Raw genomic sequence first — 21911 nt, 5'->3', positions numbered from 1 at the left:
GAATGGGGGGGGGGAGAGAGAGAGAGAGAGAGAGAGAGAGAGAGAGAGAGAGAGGGAGGGAGGATGAATAGAGAAATGAGTTGGGAATGCAACTAAAATACTAGAAAACCAACAAATTTATTTTTTTAAAATTTTATTAATTATTTTGATTTATCAATAATCACTTCCATATGCTTTTGAGTTTAAAATTTTTCTCCCCCTTCCTTCCCACCACCCTGCCCAAGATGGCACACAATCTGATATAGGCTATACATTTACATTCTTATTAAATATATTTTCACATTAGTGATATTGTAAGTAAAAATTAAAACCAATAGGAGGAACCATCAGAAAGAGGAAACAAAACTCAACAGAAGAGAAAAAAAAATAGCAATTCAACTTCCATAGTTCTTTCTTTGGATTTGGATAGCATTTTCCATATTCTCTAAGTACATCATCATCTAAGTATGTCATCTGCAGAGTGATAGCTTCGTTTCTTCTTTGCCTATTCTAATACCTTCAATTTCTTTTTCTTCTCTTAATGCTAAAGCTAACGTTATCCAGTACAATATTGAATAACAGTGGTGATAATGGACATCCTTGTTTCACCCACTATCTTATTGGAAATGCTTTTAGCTTGTCCCCATTACATATTATGCTTGCTGAAGGTTTTAGATAGATTCTATTTATTATTTTAAGGAAGATTCCATTTATACCTATGCTTTCTAGTGTTTTTAATAGGAATGGGTGTTGTATTTTGTCAAAAGCTTTTTCTGCATCTGTTGAGATGATCATGTGGTTTCTGTTGGTTTTGGTGTTGATATGCTCAATTATGCTGATAGTTTTCCTAATATTGAACTAGCCCTGCATTCCTGGTATAAATCCTACCTGGTCAGAGTGTATTATTCTTGGTAAGTTGCTTATAATCTCTTTGCTAACATTTTTTTAAAATTTTGCATCTATATTCATTAGGAAAATTGGTCTATAATTTTCTTTCTCTGTTTTGACTCTTCTGGTTTAGGTATCAGCACCATATTTGTATCATAAAAAGAATTTGGTAAGACTCCTTCTTCACCTATTTTCCCAAATAGTCTGTATAGTATTGGAATTAATTGTTCTTTAAATGATTGATAGAATTCACATGTAAATCCATCTGGCTCTGGAGTTTTTTTCCTAGGGAGCTCATCAATCACTTGTGCAATTTCTTTTTCTGAGATGGAGTTATTTAGGTATTTTACTTCCTCTTCTGTTAATCTGGGCAATTTATATTTTTGTAAATATGTATCCATTTCACTAAGATATTCAAATTTGTTGGCATATAGTTGGGCAAAATAATTCCTAATTATTATTTTAATTTCCTCTTCCTTGGTGGTAGCTTTATTTTTGATAATAGTAATTTGGTTTTCTTCTTTTTTTAAATTAAATTAACCAAAGGTTTATCTATTTTATTGGTTTTTTCATAAAACCAGCTCTTAGTTTTATTTATTAGTTCAATAGTTTTCTTAATTTCAATTTTATTAATTTTTCCTTTGGTTTTCAATATTTCTAATTTGGTGTTTAATTGAGGATTTTTAATTTGTTCTTTTTCTAGTTTTTTTAGTTGTGCCCAATTCATTGATCTCCTCTTTTTCTATTTTATTTATGTAAGCATTTAGAGATATAAAACTTCCCCTAAGAACTGCTTTTGCGCATCCCATAACTTTTAGTATGTTGTCTCATTATTGTCATTCTCTTGAATGAAATTATTGATTGGGTCAAAAGACCCAATCATTTTTTAGGATTAGATTTTTAGTTACCAATTATTTTTTAGTCTATCTTTCCATGGCCCTTTATTACATATAATTTTTATTGCATCATGATCTGAAAAGGATGTATTTAATATTTCCACCTTTCTGCACTGGATTGTGAGGTTTTTATGCCCTAGTACATGGTCAATTTTTGTGTATGTGCCATGTACTGCCGAGAAAAAAGTATATTCCTTTCTATCCCCATTCAGTTTTCTCCAGAGGTCTATCATACCTAACTTTTCTAATGTTCTATTCACCTCCTTAACTTCTTTCTTGTTTATTTTGTGTTAGATTTATCTAGTTCAGAGAGGGAGGTTGAGGTCCCCCACTAGTATAGTTTTGCTGTCTATTTCTTCCTGTAACTCCCTGAACTTCTCCTCTAAGAATTTGGATGCTATACCATTTGGTGCATATATGTTTAGTAATGATATTACTTCATTGTCTATGGTGCCTTTTAGCAGGATGTAGTTTCCTTCCTTATCTCTTTTGATAAGATCTATTTTTGCTTTTGCTTTGTCTGAGATCAGGATTGCTACCCTGTTTTTTTTACTTCAGCTGAAGCATAATATATTCTGCTCCAGCCTTTTACCTTTACCCTGTATGTGTCACTCTTTTTCAAATGTGTTTCCTGTAAACAACATATTGTAGGATTATGGTTTTTAATCCATTCTGCAATCTGATTCCATTTTATGGGAGAGTTCATCCCATTCACATTCACAGTTATGATTACTATCTGTGTCTTTTTCTCCATACTTTTTTCCCATTTATGCTTTTATTTCTCCTTTCCCTTCCCCCCCACTAGTGTTTTGCTTTTGACCACCGCCTCCCTTCTATTAGCCCTTTCCCTTTTCTTCCCCTTTACTCTTACTGCTTCTTCCCTCCCTTTTCTTTCTCTTTTTTCCTCCTACTGCCTATATGGCAAGTTAGATTTCTCTGCCTAACTGATTATGTTATTCCCTTCTTGAGCCAAATCTGATGAGAGTAAGGTTCAAACAATGCTCACCCCCCCCCTTCTTTTCCTCTGCTGTAATAGGTTTTTGTGTCTTTTCCTGTAATGTAATTTACCCTTGTCTACCTCCTCCTTTCTTGGTACATTTTCTTAGATCAGACTAATCCACTTACTTGGATCCATTTAACCCATTTGATTTTTTTTTTATCATTACATCAAAGTCAACTTATATCTACCCCCTTTATGTATATTCCTTCAACATGGTGTAATAACAATACAGCTCTCAAGAGTTGCAAGTGTTATCTTCCCTTGTAGGGATGTAAACAGTTTGCCCTTATTAACAACATATTGTATCTTTCTGTCCCATTTACCTTTATATGTCTCTCTTGAATCTTGTACTTGAAGATCAAATTTTTTGTTGAGCTCTGGTCTGAAAACCAACAAATTTAAAAAACCCAAATAAACAACAAAATAGAAATCCTGAAAAATCAGAAGAAAGATGAACAAAATTAAAAAATAAATTCATTGAATTAATAAATAAAATTAAGAGCATTTTTTAAAAAAGACAAAATACTCTCAGAAAGTGATGGGAAAGATAGCTATTTTAGCTATCTAAGGAGAAAGAAGCTCCATGCAGGAGATAGCACCTGAGCTGGCACTTGAAGGACAAAAAATATTTCATTTCACAACAATAATAAAAGCTAGTATTCATGTAGTACCCACTACATGCTCTATGAGGTAGGTGTCATTAATATTCTCATTTTATAGTTGAGAAAACTGAGGCAGGCAGCGAGGTGACTTGCCCAGTGTCACATAGTATCTGAGGCCAGATTTGAATTCAGGCCTTCCAGATTCCAAGTGTAGTGCTGTATCCACTGTGCCACCTAGATATCTCATTTATTTGATGAAAACAAAGAAGACGTGCTGGGTGGTTCAGGCATGGAAGCCTCTACTGTCTGTGCAAGTGCAAGGAGGTAGGAAAATCAGGAGGAAATTGAAAAACAGCTAGTAGGGTAATCTAGTTTGGCTTGAATAAGAATATATGGCAGGAATTATTGTGCTAGGTCCAGTGGAACCAGATTAAAGAGGATCTTAAATGCCAGGGTAAGTAATTGTAGGCAATAAGGATCCTGGAAAAGTTTAAAGCATGGAAGTGACATGCTGAGACCCATGCAAGAGGAAGATTACTTCGGCAGCTGTGTGGAAGATGGATTAGAGAGGAGACTGAAGGCAGGACAACCAGTTAATAAGCTTTGACAGTCATCTAGGCGAAAGGGCTTACGGTTCTAAGTCTGGATTGTGACAGTATGAGTTGAGAGGAGTTGTTGGTTATGAGAGATGTTATGAAAATAAGATCAAAAGGACTATGGTGATAAGGTCCTTGACCAGGCTGGTGTCAATGTTAATGGACAGGAGGCTACTAGTGTTACAGACATTGTAGAGATGGAATCAGAGAGATTTGGCAATTGGTTGATTGTGGGGCTGAAGGAGAAAGAAGAATAAAAAGTAACTCTGGAATTTCTAGCCTGGGTGATGAAAGAATACAAAAGCAATAAATTTCACAATTATTCTTGCTTGTGGCAGGCCCAAACATCTGATGGGTATGCCAGAATGGTCCAAGAGAAAGCACAATGGATTTGGAGAAATAGAGCACAAAAATGGGGATGAATAGTCAACATATTAGATGGCAGATTCAAAATCCAAAACAGAATGCTGGGTCAAAATGAATGAGATGAAATATAAGAGGGAGAAATGTAAAGTCTTATACTTGGGTTTAAAAATCAACTCCACAAATATAAGTTGTGACAAGGCATGGCTAGACAATGAATAGCCTATAAAAGATCTAGAGCTTTTTTTGAATTGCAAGCTCAATACGAGACAATTGTGACAGTCAAAAAAGCTATTGTGATCTTAGGTTGTCCTAGGAGAAGCTATCCAGGACTAGGGAGGTAATCACCCTACTTTACTCAGACTACACATGTCTATACCAGGCTATTCCTGGTGCTACATTTTAGGAAGGACATTGATGAGCTTCAGAGTGATAATAAGAGGGCAACCAAGGCAATAAAGTAGCCCTAGACCATGTCTTATGAAGAGGGGTTGAAGAAACCAGGGATGTTAAGCTTGGAATGAGAATGCTTAGAGAGAGGAAGAACACATGGTAGCTATCTTCAAATATTTGAAGGAAGAACCATCACATAGAAGAAAGATTATGTTTGGTCCTAGAAGACAGGACTTGGAGAAATGAGTTGACATCCCAAAAGAGCAGATTTAGGCTTGATATAAAGAATTATTTACTATGAATTTTCTAAGTGTATAGTACACTGTCTTAGTAGATAGTGGGTTCCCCCTTTACTGGAGGTCTTTAAACAAAGATTGTATGACCACTTATCAGGTTTATTGTAGAGGAGATTTTTTAGTCTTGTATGGACTAGAATAGATGACTTCTGGGGTACCCTCCAACTTTTATATTTGGTGACCCAGATCTGAATCCTCAATCCACAACTTTCTACTTTTGTCATCTTACTTGCTTAACCTCTCTGTACCTCTTTTTCCTCATTGATAAAGTCAGGATGTTGAATTAGGTGATGTTTAGAGCCCCGTCTACCTCTAAGTCCTATGATCTTATTACACAGATATCCACATAACAGAAAATAAAAGCATATGTTGTTGGAATACAAATCCAGAAGACTTAAAAAATCTGATTGCAAGTTCATTGAAGGCAAAAACCTTGTGGTACTTTTTTGGGTATCTCTCAGTGTGCCATGTATAGTCCTATACAAATAGAAGATAATGAATAAAATGCTTAACATATGATAATTACAAATGCTAATAAGCAATAAAACCACACTACAGCTTGTGAATAGGATCAACATCCTATTTGTGGTAGGATCAATATCCTAACCTCTCCACCTATGCAAGTTAGACTAGTTTTTCTTTAAAAGGTGCTAAGACTTGGGTGACTCAGTAAACTACAGGCTCTGATAACATAATTTCCTGGTCATCTGAGTACAAAATAGCCATAAGGAGCTCCAGGTGCTGTGATGTTTGGCTGGTGCACCACAATGAATAACACAGGTAAGGAAGCTTCACTTAACTGAATCAACTCTAGGTATCTTCATTGCCTATTGCTGAATATTCTTCTCTTGCTGTGGCTAAGTATATCTATTTTTTGTTAACTGTTGAATGATTTACAAGTGTTTTGTTCCAGTATCAAATCTAAACTACCAAGAGATTGGCCTGAACACTTCTCAAGAAAAGGTAATACAAGAACACGTGAAAATCTCTGCCTATGACGACTGTTGAGGACACTGTGATTATCATGAAAGCTATACAAATATATTGATCAACACAAAGAGTTACAAATAAAGAAACAATATAGTTCTACTAGAACCTTGTAGTGGTCAATCAAAAGAACTTTGACTACATGGTTAATGAATGAATCTTTAATAAGATGAAAATGGAATAGGAAACAAAGATTGAAGAAACCACCTCTACTTTCAAAGTAGGCTAGTAGCTGCTCTGTAAATTCATAGTCTTAGAGAGTTACCTGAGGCATTGAGGGGTAAGTTGACTTGCAGGGGAATCACACAGACTTTAGGTGTCAGAAGTTGGACTTGAACCCAGTTGTTTCTGACTTTGAAGCTGGCACTCTATCCATTATGCCAAAAATTTAATAGGGAAAAAAATGTAAAATTTTGCAGTTAGGTTCAAAAAGCAAACTACTTGAATATGGAATTGAGTATGGAAGTGAGGTAGATGCTCAGAAGATTGTGGCTAGAATGCCATTCATGTCAAAGAGGCCTTGAGGTTGTATTATATTATTGAACTTGAGGATGTATTAAACTATGTTCAGTTAACAATAATTGGTACGATGAATTAAACACTTCAAGAGATGTGCACCCTTCAACACTTCCATGACTTAGTAAGTGGTCTTTGAGAGTTATTCTGGTCCTGAGACAAAAGACATATAGTCCATTGTTGAGCCAATACCTGCAGCCTTTCAAGTTTTGTAGGACCTACAGGAGTTTGTACTGGCACAGCTTTCTAGAGTCCAGAGCCACAGTGGGGCATCACAGTAGAACTTCCATGGAGGAGGTAAAAGCTAGTGTCCACAGGTTATATCCCATCCAGAGGACTGTATCAGCATGGAAAACTACGAGAAGGGACATTTCTAAGCCATTGGGAATTAACCGAATCATAGATTTAGATCTGAAAGGGACCGTAGAGGACATTGAGTCCCACCTTCTCATTTTAGAGATGAGGAAACTGAGAAGTGACATACCTAGACCAGGGTTACACAGCTAGTGAGTGCTAGGTACAAGATTTGAACTCAGGTTTTCTTGACCCTAGGTCCACTTCACTATCCACCATGCTATCTATGCTGCCAGGATATTGAGGAGTGCATAAAACCATGCCATCAGGAGAAGGATCTGTAGATATTTTGCTTAGAGGAAAGTCTTGGGGAAAAAGACATGATAATTATCATAGGAGAGGGTTTAATCTCATACTGGAAGGCAGAGCTAGGAGCAGTGGGTAGATTTTACTAGGTGAGACAGATTTTGGCTTGATACAAGGAAATATTTATTGGCAATAAAAGTTATCTAAATATGCAATGGGATTACCTCAGGAAATTCCTTATCCCTGGAAGTCACATTTGTTGAGGGCATTGTGAAAGGTCCATGTTTGGAGCAAAGTTTGGAGTAACTGACTTCTGAGTTCTCTTTTGATTCTGTGAATAAAACAAACAACTATTTTTATAGAAGTCATCCAACTTGATATCCTCAATATTATGTGACCATAAACCAGTATACATAAGAGGGTGCTGATGGAATAATTCTTCTGTATTTTAAATAAAACATTTCCAAAGGTGTATTTCTCACTGTCTTGTAATACCCTGGGAGGTCTGCATTTATTTCAAGGAGTATCATAAAATTTTCAAAACAAAATTAATTTTTTACAAATGTTCTACCTGCCTCCCCCCCCCCGAAAAAATTAAGAATTGAGGTGGGAAGGTCATGGAATATGTCAACAATAAGATGTTAAAATTCCAAAAAGGTTAAGAATAATTGCCCTAGAAGAAAGGGACAAGTGTGCATAAGCTGCCTCACTCAGCCTCTTGAATGGTGCTATGTTCAAACATGCATTCTATGTCTTCCCTTGGGCTGCAGCTATGTCTGAAATGCATTCCACCCCTCATCTCCTATGCTTAGATTCAAGGATCAGCTTGGGTGCTTTCTCTTATGGGGAATCTTGACAAATTCAAACACTCCCCACCCTCCCACCAGTTATTAGTGTTCTCTCTCTTTACCAAATTACCTTGTATTAATCTGTGTGTAATGGTTTTATTCTCCTCTCCCCAGGAGACTGAAAACTGTTTGAGGACACAGATTTGTTCATTTTTGTCTTTATAACTCTAGCTTCTACCCTGCTGACTTACGCACATTAGGTGTTTAATAAATGCTTATTGAATTGAATTGAGTTTCTTTTCTTTAAATTTAAATAATAGGAAAGGGACAGAGAAAAATGGTGTCAAGATTACAAAAAATGTTTTAGCAGTTGAAGCCTGGGTTGATGTGTGATAGATTCATTTTATTCAGCAATAGTCATTTCACCTTTAGGGGGGCAGAATTTTATCTGCTTGAAGGTATGAGAAGGCTTTATTAGAAATTCTATAGCAAATTCTACTAAGAATTTCTAAATAAAAGTGCTAGCCGACATGTCAGGCTGGAATTTTGCACATAGAAAATGTCAGAAACAAAATTAAGTGAATAAACATGATATGAAACTGGTATATTGTTCATGTTATTTTGACATATGGTACTATTAACATGTGGGTGGCTGTGTGGCATAGTAGATGGAGTACTTGGTCCGGAGTCAGGAAGACTCATCTTCCAAGTTCAAATCCTGCTTCAGATGCTTATTAGCTGTGTAACCCTGGGCAAGTCACTTGCTATTTGCCTCAGTTTCCTCATCTGTAAAATGAGCTGGAGAAGGAAATGACAAACCACTCCAGTATCTTTGCCAAGAAAACCCAAAAATGGGGTCATGAAGAATCAAACACTACTGAAACGACTGAACAACAACAATATTATTAACATGTAAAACAGTGTTTTTGAAAAGGAGAACTAAAAGAACTCTGAGAATTCATTTCGGTTTCAACTATGCTTTGGGAGTTGTTAACTAGAAATCATTCCTGATAATTACCTTTTAAAATATTTCTTTTTTTTGGTTTTGTTTTTTGGCTAGGCAGTGGGGTTAAGTGACTTGCCCAGGGTCACACAGCTAGTAAGTGTTATGTCTCTGAGGCCATATTTGAACTCAGGTCCTCCTAAATCCAGGGCCAGTGCTCTATCCACTGTGCCACCTAGCTGCCCCTGTAAAATATTTCAACACCATCTATTGGCTTTCTTTACTATAGCCAGTATAATTTTTGTAAAATATGGGTTCATCAGTCTAAAACAGAGTATTTAAGGGGAAGAGGGAGGACCTTAAAAATGAATTATAATTTATGACACTTTACTGGAATTGGGTGTATAACATATCCATCTCATATTAAAAACAATAATAAAAGGATGATGCTTTGAATATGGCTCACAGACCAATAATGTCTGTTATATGGCAGTGCTGTCCAGGACAATATGATTCCATGAGAAACAATTAACAGACACATTATTGACGCTATCATAATCATCATCAGCTAGCATTGATACAGTTTTTTAAAGTTTGCAAAGCACTTTACAAATAGTATCCAATTTGATCCTCACAACAACCCTGGGTGATAGGTGCTAGATGACTCCATTTTACAAATGGAAAAACTGAGGCAGACAAAGATTAAGTGACTTGCGGGGGCTGTCACACAGCTAAGAAGTGGCTAAGGCTGGGTTTGAACTCAGGTCTTCCTGACCTATCTCCAGGCCATCACTATCTATTCTGCTACCTAGGGGAATAATAATGAGAGAATATTTACAAGGCCTAGAGATATACTAAAATTTACCGGTACTTTTGAAAAAACTTACTTCAGTGCTTTGAAAGACCTGTGATTTCATCATTGTAGCTACTCCTCCCACCAATGAAGATGGCAGCCCCTCTACATCTTAATAGATATTCACTATGACCAAAAATTTAATCACCGGGTCATAAGATCAAAGGACCATGGGATTGCTAGCTGGAAGGGACTTTAGGGAGGGAGCAGTACAGTGGAGAGGGGGAGAGAGAGAGAGAGAGAGAGAGAGAGAGAGAGAGAGAGAGAGAGAGAGAGAGAGAGAGAGAGAGAGAGAGAGAGAGTGTGAGAGTGAGAGTGAGAGTGAGAGTGAGAGAGTGAGTGAGTGAGTGAGAGTGTGCTGGATTTGGAGTCAGATAGCTTTTGTTCAAAGCCATACTTCTGGCAGGCCCTTTGGGCAAGTCACTTTACCCCCATCTCCTTCAGTTTCTCACATGCTCTGTAAACTAAAGGGACTGAACTAAAGAACCTCTGCCCTCCAGCTCTACACCTAGGATTCTATAATCCCATGGCCTGCTCCAGCCTCCATCATGAACAGCTTTCCTGTGACAAGTCTCTCTGAATTTAGCTAATCTGGTTCTTGAGCAATCAGCTGTCATTGGGCACATCTTCAAAGACGTTTCTAGTTTAGGAAGCTCTACTAGGGCTTACACTCCTCTGCCATGACCTTTAAGAAGCATAGAATCTATCTCAATGCAAAGTCTTTAGTGGGGGAGCTTTTTCTTTTTAATAAAATACTTTATTATGAGTTTATTTAAATCCTCATGAAATTAAATCTATTGACTATTACTATTATAAGATTTAGAGTTGGAAGGGACCTTTGAGATCTTCTAGCATTATACTCAAAACTACTCTATTTTTTTGGGGGGGGAGGACTTGGGATTTCACAGTATAGTGCGCTCCTGTTGGAGAACTCTGTGCCATTGCAGATCAGCAACTGTTCTACAGCCTTACCTGGGGCGACTTATCCAGGTGAGAAAGCCAGTATGTGTTAAAGGTGAGACTTGAACGAAGGGCTTTCTAATTCCAAGGTGGGTTCTTTATCCACATTTTTTCATAGGCATTGCCATTACCATTTTCTTGCCTCTTCCTTCACTTTAAAAACAGTTTTCCTGATTCTTGGAAAAGTTTCGGAAAATGTTATTCTTGAAAGAAGGCTTCACTTTCAGTAACCTACGTAACAATTGTGTATAGCATAGACCATATTTTCAAGTAAAAAGTTTTCAGATCTTTGAAAAAAAACTTTGCCTTTACTTGAGATTTCTGCCAGGCTGAAAGTTCCCTTGTATGTAATGTGTCTTCTTTCTCTGTAGCACAGATTTTATATTTAGGGCTTGTCATGGGGTAAGAGTTTATCTTATCCACCCCTGGCTTTAATTGATGGCATCTGTGACAGAGGGGCCCCAGTTTAGGCTCAGCACACATTAATTGGCAAGCTCTGTTCTCAAGAGGACGTGGGTGATACATACTTAGGAAATGCTTAGGACTCCCCCAAATGGAAAGCATTATATAGATCCAAGGCACTATTAATTTATATCCCAGTCATATTTGTTCTGAGGTTCAGAATCTCTCCATGTACAACGAAACTGTAGTTTTTCTCTGGAATCTATGTTGATTGGTGAATGTGTTCCAGGTGGTATTAGAAAATGACTATTCTGGTTTGTGTCGTGGTGAAGAGAGGGGGTTATTACACTCTACAATCATTACTCTGTTTCCTGTCTACAAGAAATAACTTGTTTTAAAAACTCTAAGTACAGGATTTTAGCTTGAGAGGGATGATACACAGTTTAGTGAATGAATAAAGGTTTTCCAGGCACAGAGAGAGGATGGTAATTAGCATTTTCCATATAAATATATATTCAGGGACAGCCCTAGGCAAAATTGTGAAGATGGTAAAATTTATCTTCAATCAGATCTACCTCCCATTTCGGAATGCTACTTCTGTGTTTTCACCACCTATCTGTTCCATGGATGGAGTGTTCTACTGCCTGTCAGTGCTGTCAGGGAGGTACAGGACCTGATTCACTTATTCATGCTAAAGTATTAGGGACTTGATAAATTACTCCGCATATTCTTCTTCCTAGGAATATTTGTGCAACAATCCTTTCACTCCAAATCAAATGCCATTTGAGAGTAACCAGTCTAACTAGGGCAGAAGTAATTAAAATGTAACTAGTCTTACCATACACCAATGCTTGTGCTACCTTTTAAGAAGTTGGTGACACTTGAAAAAAGTACATTTGGCTTCCAAGCCATCTAGATGAGCATATGATTCTATAGCGAGGGATGCAATTATGAAAATTCTTTGGATTTTTGGGAAACTATAGGTTTAGATAACATAAGGAGACCTTAGATCAGGAGCTCAGAGGACTGGCCAAGGGCCACATGCCCAGAAAAGGGGGGCATTTAGTTCAGGAAGCTGTGAATGGGATCTGTGTTGAAGTCCTGGCAGTTTTTGAGGCTAGCACTTTGAACTTGGAATGGTATGGGAGATGAGGGCCCAGACGCAAGGGGCCTTACTTAGCTAATGACCAGAAAAGTGAAGAAAAAGGGAGGTCTGTTAGGGTAGGATTGTTGTTATTGTTGTTGTTTGTCCGTCTTTCTTCAGGGAGGTGATACCATGATATGAAAGTGAACTGGATTTAAGTGAGGGAGGGCTGTGCAAAGTCACCAGCCTCACTTTCTCCTCTGAAGGCCATCTGGGGCCTGTGACAGCATATAGATCAGGATAACTGGAGATGGCCCAGGATGCAGTGGGAGACCTTGGCCTTTTTAAGCTAAAATCTTTAGCTGGTCTCAGTTTGACTGGCGCAATGCCCCTTCAGTGATTAAGACTTACTAAGAAATGAGGCAGAGAATGGCCTCTATTATCTAGTCAAAAACAAACAAACAAACAAAAACCAATCTGGGACAGAAAGAACCCCTCTTCCCCCCCAGGGTTTCTGGCCAAAATAGAAACAATTACTATTTATATTCACTCTGAGCCAATCAGGGCCCAAACAAGGACCAAGTAGGGCTTGGCCTGTGACCTATTGTTGGCCAATCAATGACAGCCAGAGTGATTTGGGTTTAAGGTATGGTCCTTAAGAAAAAAAAAAAACAACAACTCTAACCTGAGGGTAAAGCAGGAACTGGAAACCACGGAGAAATTCCAGTCTTTCTATAACCTCTGCCAAACTGAATTGAGGTGAACCTGTGTGCCTCTAACCTGTCTAATTTGCATACAGTCAGTCAGTAAACAAACAGGAAGACATGAATTCAAATTAAATGACTTGCCTAGGGTCACACAGCTAGTAAGTATCTGAGGTCACATTTGAACTCAGGTCTTCCTGACTCCAGGCCCAGTAGTCATTCTATCCATTGAGCCACCTAGTCATTTCTTTCAACAACCTCATTAGAAAGTCCAACTAACCCTACTATGTGCAATAAGTGGTTGAATAATTCCTAATAGGGCCTCTTCCCCTCAGGACTGATTACACCTCAGAAATTCTGGTATGATGTCTTATTATTTTCATTATCTTTAATGAAATTATTATTTCTATAATTTGTTCTTTGATATTTGTGTAGCCTAAAAACCTCTCCAGATTTTTCTCTTTAGGAAAATGGGAAGAACTCCTTTGAAATGGTATAAAAGTGATAATAAAACTTAACTGTTACCTAGATAGTAGGATTGTCTTCTCCCTTTTCCCCCATGATTGACACCATGAAACACCTGGGGCAGTGTCTTCTCTTTTGAAATTCAAGTTTAATATTTCCCCCGATTCTCCACTGAAGTCCTACCATTAGGACATCCTCACCTTGCTTCTTCAAATGCTGTGCCAGGGCAGTGCAAGCTGACAGGTCTTATCTGTTCTGGACTCACAGTAGTACCAATGCAGCTGGCCCAGGAGGGGCTGTGGCTGGCACTTCACTGCCAGAATGGATGCTGCCTCAGGTAAAACAAAATGTCATTTTGTCTACTCGTTGTTAGTTAATAAACTTTTATTAAGCATTACTAAGAACCAGGCACTGTGCCAAGGGCTGGCAATACAAAAAAAGACAAAAAATAAGTCAATGCTGTCAAGAAGCTGACAATCTAATGGGGAAGACAACAGCTGGATCATTGAAAATATGGAGGGAAGTAAAATGCAAGAAGACTGGAAAGGTAGGAAGGGTCCAGATTATGAAGGGCTTTAAATACCAAAGGGACTTAAAAAAATATGCTACTGGAATTAATAGGGAGCCACTGGGATTTATTGAGTAGAAGCTTTGCATGGTCAGGTCATGGTCTTCTTTAGGAAGATCTCTTTGGCCAATAAGTACAGGATGGATTGGAGTTGGGGACACCAACAAGAGGGCTCCAGGCGATGAGGGTCTGTGGTTTCTCTCACCTGTTCATGTTCTCCCATTCCCAACCTTCTACTCTGCTCCACTGCTGTGGACCATTTAATAACTCTGCCCAGCCAGCCCTTAGAGTTTGCCACCCCCTTGTGAATTCCAAATTGGTTAGCAAATGTAACTTCTCTGGTACAATGCACTTCTCCCAGGATCCTTGTCTATGAAATATGAAGCAGCAATAAAGAGTCCTAGCTCATGAATTCAAGACCCTCCTGAACCTGCAATACAGACTATTGCAGAGCTGCTAGACTGGCCCCACTCCACCCCACCCCCACCCTCATGCTGTATGTAGGGCTCCTGAAGCTGAGGGGCCAGCCCTTGGCACTGAAGTAGGCCTGAGGCAGCTCTAGGCATGCTCAAGGCTTTGTAGAAAGCAAAAGATTGGCTCCAAAACAGAGGTTCTTAACTTAAGACCATGGATTTGTGTTTGTATGTGTAATACATAATATATGTATATGTACATATGTACACATTTTAATAACTATATTTCAGAATAATTTATTTCCTTGGTAATCCTCAGTATTTTATTTTGTGTTTAAAAAGTTATTTTTGAAGGGTTCACCTTCTAGGCTTCACCAGACTATCAGAGGGGTCTATATCACAAAATGGGTTTAAAACCACTGTTCTAGAATCAGGTAGAATCAGCTTTCTGCCTCCCAGGGCAGAACCCTGGAGATTTTTTCCCTGGGTTTACGGAGAAACTTTGGAGGGTCTCTGACCCAGTATAGTTTGTTCATGGACTTCTGACTCAGGCTAGGAAGGCCCCTGCCATATATCATCTTGCAGAGGGGCTGCCAGCTGAACTATCCCCACTGTCATAGGAACTACTCTCCTCTTGACTAACACTGCAGGGTCCTTAGGGAATGCAAAGAGATTTCTTTGAACTATCCTACTCTGAGATAAAATGGCCAATGCTCTGATTTCTAGAATCAAGCTGGATAAGAAATCATGATTAATGTGCTGACTTCAGTTCAACTAATTCTTATAGTCCTTTCCATGGCTAACCTTTTTCTAACTATCAAAATTAAACTTCCCAACCTCCAGGTATTATGGATTCCAGCTTTATGGACTTAAGAGTTCCTTTAAGAATTTAATGGATACAACCCTTGCCTAGGGAGAACAAGTCCTCCTGTAAACCCATACTTCCTAGTGGTAGTTGAGACAATAGAGTGATCATTTTGGTCTGTACTTGTCAGCTACTGAAATATCATTGTCAACCTCATTAGCCCATGGCTAGGCAGTATATCAGTAGAGAGTGCCCCGAAGCCTTAGGCTTCAGTTCTAAGATGTCCATTGTTTTAGGTTTGTTTGTGTTTTTGCTGGCCTTGAATGAGTTGAAACTGGAATCTTCCCCCTAAAAACCAGCTTGGCTTCATTCCTACATGATATTAGCATGAAAATATTATTATGAGATTGCTAAATTTATTGCTATGTCTCTTAGGAGTAAGAATGCTGTTGTATACATAATTTTAAAAATTAATTTTTTTGCTACATTTTAAGTTCCAAACTGCACCCTTCTTCCCTCCCCACTTCACACTAGACACACACACACACACACACACACACACACACACACACACACACACACCCCATATTATGCATACTTTTATTTATCAGTTCTTTCTCTGGATGTGTATAGCATCTTCTTGTAAACAACATATTGTCTGATTCTGGTTTTTATTCTTCTGTTTCCATTTTATGGGTGAATTCATCCCATTTATACTCAGAGTTATAACTACTGTGTATTTCCCTCCATCCTATTTTTCCTCACTGTTTATCCTTCTCTCCCTCTCTTTTTTATCTAGCCCTCTTTAACCATCTAATTTACTTCTGAGCGGTACCTCCCTAATATGTACCCATTCTAAAAGTTCCTCCCTTATCTTATTCCCTTGCTCTCTCATTTCTTAATCTGTATGCCTTTCTAAGAGTCTCTCCCTTATCCTATCTCCTTACCTTCCTTTTTCTCTGTAAATTTAGAAGATGCTTATACCCTTCTAGATATATCTAGATAGCTCTGTCTGTCTATTATTCCTTCTTTAACCTAGTTTTGATGACAATAAGGTTCTAGCACTACCAGCCCTCCACCCCATCCTGCTCTCCACTATAATAGTTCTTCCATTCATGCCTTGTTTTTACGAGACAATTGCTCCATTTTACCTCTCCCTACCCAATTTTATTTTTTAGCATCAACCCATTATACTCAACTCAACTCCAAGTCTTCTATCTATGTATGCTCTTTCAAGCTACCCTAGTAAAGACAATATTCTTTTTTTCATAATTTATATTTTTAGTTTTCAACATTCACTTCCATGACATTTTGAATTTTAAATTTTCTCCCCCTCTGTCTCCTTCCTTTTCCCCAAGGTGGCATGTAATCTGATATAGGCTCTACTTATTCATTCATATTAAACATATTTTCACATTAGTCATGATGAAAAGAAGAATTAGAACTAATAGGAGGAACCATGAGAAAGAAGAAACAAAACAAAACAACAAAAGAAAAGGAGAGCAAATAGTATGCTGTTATCTGCATTCAGACTCCTAAGTTCTTTCTCTGGATGTGGATAGCATTTTCCAGTAATGATAATATTCTTAAGAGTTACAGATAATGCTTTCCCATATAAGAAGTAAATAGTTTGAACATATTAAATCCCTTATAATTGGTCTTTCATATTTACGTTCTTATGTTTCTCCTGATTCCTGTAGATCAAATTTTCTGTTCAGCTCTGATCTTTTTCCTCAAGAATATCTGAAAATCCTTAATTTATTAAATATCCTTTTTTTTCCCCCTTGCAGGATTACACTCAGCTTTGCTGGGTAAGTTATTCTTGGTTGCAAACCCAGCTCCTTTGCTCTTCAGAATATCATGTTCCAAAGCCCTTTGGTCTTTTAACATAGAATTTGCCAAATCTTGTGTTATCCTGACTGTAACTCCTCAGTATTTAAATTGTTTCTTTCTAGTTGCTTGTAGTATTTTCTCCTTAACCTGGGAGCTTTGAAATTTAGCTACAATATTCTTATGAGTTTTCATCTTGGGATCTCTTTCAGGTGGTGATAGGTGGATTTTTCCAATTTCTATTTTGCCTTCTCATTTTCAAACTTCAGAGCAATTTTCCTTAATAATTTCTTGAAGTATAGTGTCTAGACTCTTTTTTTAAAAATCCTGACTTTCAGGTAGTCCAACAATTCTTATATTGTCTATCTTTGATCTGTTTTCCAGGTCAGTTGTTTTTATAATGAGATATTTCATATTCTCTTCTATTTTTCATTCTTTTGATTGTTGTCTTTATTATTTCTTGGTGTCCTGTAAAGTCATTAGCTTCCCCTTGCCCAATTCTAATTTTTAAGGAGTTATTTTCTTCTATAAGTTTTTGGATCTCTTTTTCCAATTGGTTGGCTTTCTTTTCATAATCTTCTTGATTTTTTTTTGCATTTTTTTTCTATTTTTTCCTCAACCTCTCTTATTTGATTTTTAAGCTCTTCCAAGAACTCTTTTTGAGCTGGTGACCATTTTACATTTTTCTTTGAAGCTTTAGAAGTAGCTGTTTTGATTTCACTTTGTTTTGTGTTTGAACCCTGATCTCTGTCATCATAGTAGCTATCTGTGGTCAGGTTCTTTCTCTTTTGCTTACTCATTTTTTAAGAAGTTTATTTCTTGGCTGTTAACTTTATGTGAGAGTCAAGCTCCAGTCCAGAGGTCTGGGGGATATCTCAGGCTTCAGGTTTTTCATGCTGTTGTTTCTGAGCTCCATCTGGGGGCCTAACCTCAGGTACTACTCTCCACCCCTGAGCTGAGAATAGGGTCCCCAGCAACACTGTCACTGCAAATGCTTACTCCCTGAGGTTGATTCAGTGGCTGCAAGCTTCAGCTTACCTCTCTGCACTATAACCAAAGCCAGGGACCCCACTCTCCTGTGAGTGACCACAGCCAGCAGGGTCCCCCAACCCTCTGTGACCACATTAATTGAGGTGTGCTCACTCCTCCTCGCCCATAGCCACAGCCCTGGACCATGTCTGGTCAGCTAACCAGGGTCGCTTATCCAGCACCAGCCAGTATAGGGCCCTACAGTCTTCTCCTGGTCAGCTGTCTGACCCCCACACTATCTGTGGGGCAAAAATTCCTGAAGCTGAGGCTTCTGGGATACAGCTGTTCCCAGGGTTTGTTGTTTATTGATTTGGTGGGTATCTGCCCAGAGGTATCTGCACTTCAGCCAGGCTAAGACCACCATCCTGGGAGGTCAGGTCTTTCTTAATGTCCTCCCAAGTTGCCTTAGGCAAACAACTGCTTTACCCTGACTTTTAATTATTTCTGTTACTCAAAGTTCACTGTGAGGCATTATTTTAAATTATTTGTGGGAGAATTTGAGAGAGTCAGGTAATTTCCTGCCTTATTCCACTGTCTTCCCAGAATCCTCCTTGTATGCATAATTAATTGCTCTATGTCGAGATATGGTATGAACAGTGAAAAAGTCATTAGTTCTAGGTAGCACAGTTGATAAAGTTCTGGATCTGGAGTCAGGAAGATATGAATTCAAATTAAATGACTTGCCCAGGGTCACACAGCTAGTAAGTATCTGAGGCCATATTTGAACTCAGGCCTTCCTGACTCCAGGTCCAGCAGTCAGTCTATCCATGGAGTCACCTAGTCATTTCTTTCAACAACATCATTAGAAAGTCCAACTAACCCTACTATGTGCAATAAGTGGTTGTGGTGAATAATCCTAATAGGGCCTTTCCCACTTTCATGCAGTGCTCCTAGTTCTGGGGCCATTCAGAATAAGTCTAACCCTTCCCTTATGGTTTATCTGAGCACAGGCTCTGGGGTGAGAATTCAAATTCCACCTCTGATGCTTACTACTTGTATGACATTGGGCAAGGTACTTCATATCTGTCTGCCTCTGAAGTCCATTCTAGTCTATGGTCTTATGATATGCATTATGAGTATTATTATATCATTATCATACCCTTGCTAACTCTTCTTCCTACTAAACATCCCTAATTCTTTCACCAGTCCTTGTATATAGATTTATCATCTCTGGATCACCTTCCTCAGTTTCTTCCTCTGAATGTAAGCACTTCCAGTCCAATCCAATGGACTCTTTTTTGTTGTTGTTCAGTGAGGCAGTCAGGGTCAAGTGACAGCTTAAGGCCCCAGGGTCACACAGCTAGTAAGTGTCAAGTGTCTGAGGCTGGATTTGAACTCAGGTCCACCTGACTCCACAGCCCGGAGCTTTATCTCCTGTACCACCTAGCTTCTCCTCCAATGAACATGTATTAAGCATTTGCCATTTACCAGGTGCTATGCTAAGTGCTGGGGATACAATTAATAAAAAGAAAGACAGCTCTTGCCCTTGAGGAACTTACAATATAATGGGGAAAACAGGACACAAAGGAGGTAGGAAAGGGTACTGTTGTTATTATTGTCCTTTGTGATCCCATATGGGGTTTCCTTGGCAAAGATGCTAGAGTGGTTTGCCTTTTCCTTCTCCAACTCATTTTACAGATAAAGAAGCTATTAAGTGACTTGCCCAGGGTCACACACAGTCTCTGAGGCTGTATTTGAACTCAGGTCTACCTGACTCCTGCCTGTACTCTATCCACTGTGCAGTGGGCCTGCCTTCCAGATGTCCCAGGAAAGAGTGAAGGGAAGCCAAGATGTACTTGGCTTGGAGGTGTCTTATTCCATGGAGTTGGGACCAGACAAAGCAGCAGATACAGAGTAGAATGAGTAAAAAAGTCCAGTTTCTGCCCTATATAAAGGAAGGCATTGGGAAGAGTTTGGTATTCTACCCTCCAGCCTTCTAATAAGAGAAGAAAGGACACTGAGGGATGAGATTAGAGGTGATGAGCTTAACCTGATAGGGGCATCCTACTTCCTAGAGTTGAAACCCAGTAGAGCAGCAGATGCAGAGTGGGGTGATGTTTATTGATTATTGATTTGCTGATAACCTTCCCCCTCTTTTATTTATGATGCTGATTTTTTAATCCAAGTATAAGACTTCACGTTTATCTCTACTTCATTTCATCTCATTATATTTGACCTGATATTCTAGGCAGTCAAGTTTTTGTCTACTAAGCTATCCCTTCTAGCATTGTGACATCTCTATTATCTGATTAACATGCTATCTATACAACTCACTGATAAAAAATGTTAAGATGAGTAGGAGCAAGGACATATCCTCTACTAGAAACTGTCCTCCAAGTTGACAGTGAATCACTAATGACTGTCCATTCACTCAGTTATGATTCCATGTAATTGTCTCTTCAACTTTTCCCAAAGAATAGCATAAGAGTCTTTGTCATATGCCTTGTTAAATCTAGGTAAGTTATATTTACAGCTTTCCCTTGAATGACTGGTCTAGTAACCTTGTCAAAATTAAAAAGAATTTCACCAGCTGCCTTGCCAATGATTAGAGACCATGCCCTGGAGAACTTAATGTTTTCATCTCTGATATTCCCAACCTAGGGCCCCAGTGTCCTGGTTGGTGGATACCTCAGGGGGCCTACTATGTCTAGGCAGCCATGCTTTAAAACTAACTTCTCTCCTGACCTTCAGTCTCACATGTCCAACTACATATTGGACATCTCAAACTGGCTGTCCCATTAGGCATCTTAAACTCAACATGTCAGAACGTAATTCGTTCTCTGTCAGCCCAAACCCTCCCCTCTTCTTAATTTTCTATTATTGCAGAGGGCACCACCATTCTCCTGGACCCCTAGGCTTAATACTTTAGAGGTCATCCTCAGCATCTCAGTCTCATCTCCCCACCCCATACCCAATGAGTGGTCAAATCCTGTGGATTCAAACTTAGCATCTTCTCTCATGTATGCCCCCTTACCTCCCATGACACTGCCATTACCCCGTGCAGACCCTCATTACCTCACACTCATGATTCTCCTGTTAGTCTCTCTGCCTCAAATCTCTCTCTAATCTAGTCCATTTTCTACTAAGTTTTCAAATTAAGCTTTCTAAAGTGCTGGTCTGAATACGTCACCTCTTCTATTCAATAAACTCTAATAGTTCCCTCCAGCATTGAATGTAAAATCTTCTCTTTGGATTTTAAAGCCCTTCATAACCTGGATTTTCCCTACTTTTCCAGTATTCCCCTTCACATACTTTGTGATCCAGTGACACTTGTCTCTTGGTTATTCTTCACAATTCTTTATTTCTCTACTCTGTACCTTTTCACTAGCTGTCCTGCAATTCTTTCCCTCCTCATCTCTGCCTCCTGGCTTCTCTGGCTTCCTTGAAGTCTCAGCAGAAATCACACCTTGTGCAGGAAGACTTTCCCAGTCCCTCTTAATGCTAGTGATTTACCTTTGTGGATTATCTCCAGCTAATCCTGTATGTATTTTGTTTATACAAAGTTGTGTCTCCCATTAGACTGTGAGCAACTTGAGAAAAAGAATACTTATATAAAGCAGCACTTGTTTGTTGTATCAAAAATCTGGCAACAAAATCCACACTCTTCAAAGGATGAGTAAACCGTGGTTTGTAAATATAATAGACTTGCATTACGCCTTTAGAAAAGTGAATATGATTGAATCAGAGAAATATGGAAAGGCATGTATATTGATACAGAATGAAATGAGCAGAGATTGGAGAATGATCTATATAATGATCACAGTAATAATGTTCAGGAAACAACTGTGAAAAACCTCAGAACTCTGACCAATGCACTGACCAAGAAGAGTATGGTGTAATGAGTAGGGCACTGGTCCTGGAGTCAGGAAAATCTGGTTTCTAATCCTATCTCAGACATTTACTAGCTGTGTGACCTTGAGAAAATCACTTAATTTCTCTATGCTTCAGTTT

This window comes from Phascolarctos cinereus, unplaced genomic scaffold, assembly GCF_003287225.1.
Source record: "Phascolarctos cinereus isolate Bilbo 61053 unplaced genomic scaffold, phaCin_HiC Scaffold_4;HRSCAF=312, whole genome shotgun sequence".
NCBI lineage: Eukaryota > Metazoa > Chordata > Mammalia > Diprotodontia > Phascolarctidae > Phascolarctos > Phascolarctos cinereus.
This window is presented reverse-complemented; position numbering follows the sequence as displayed.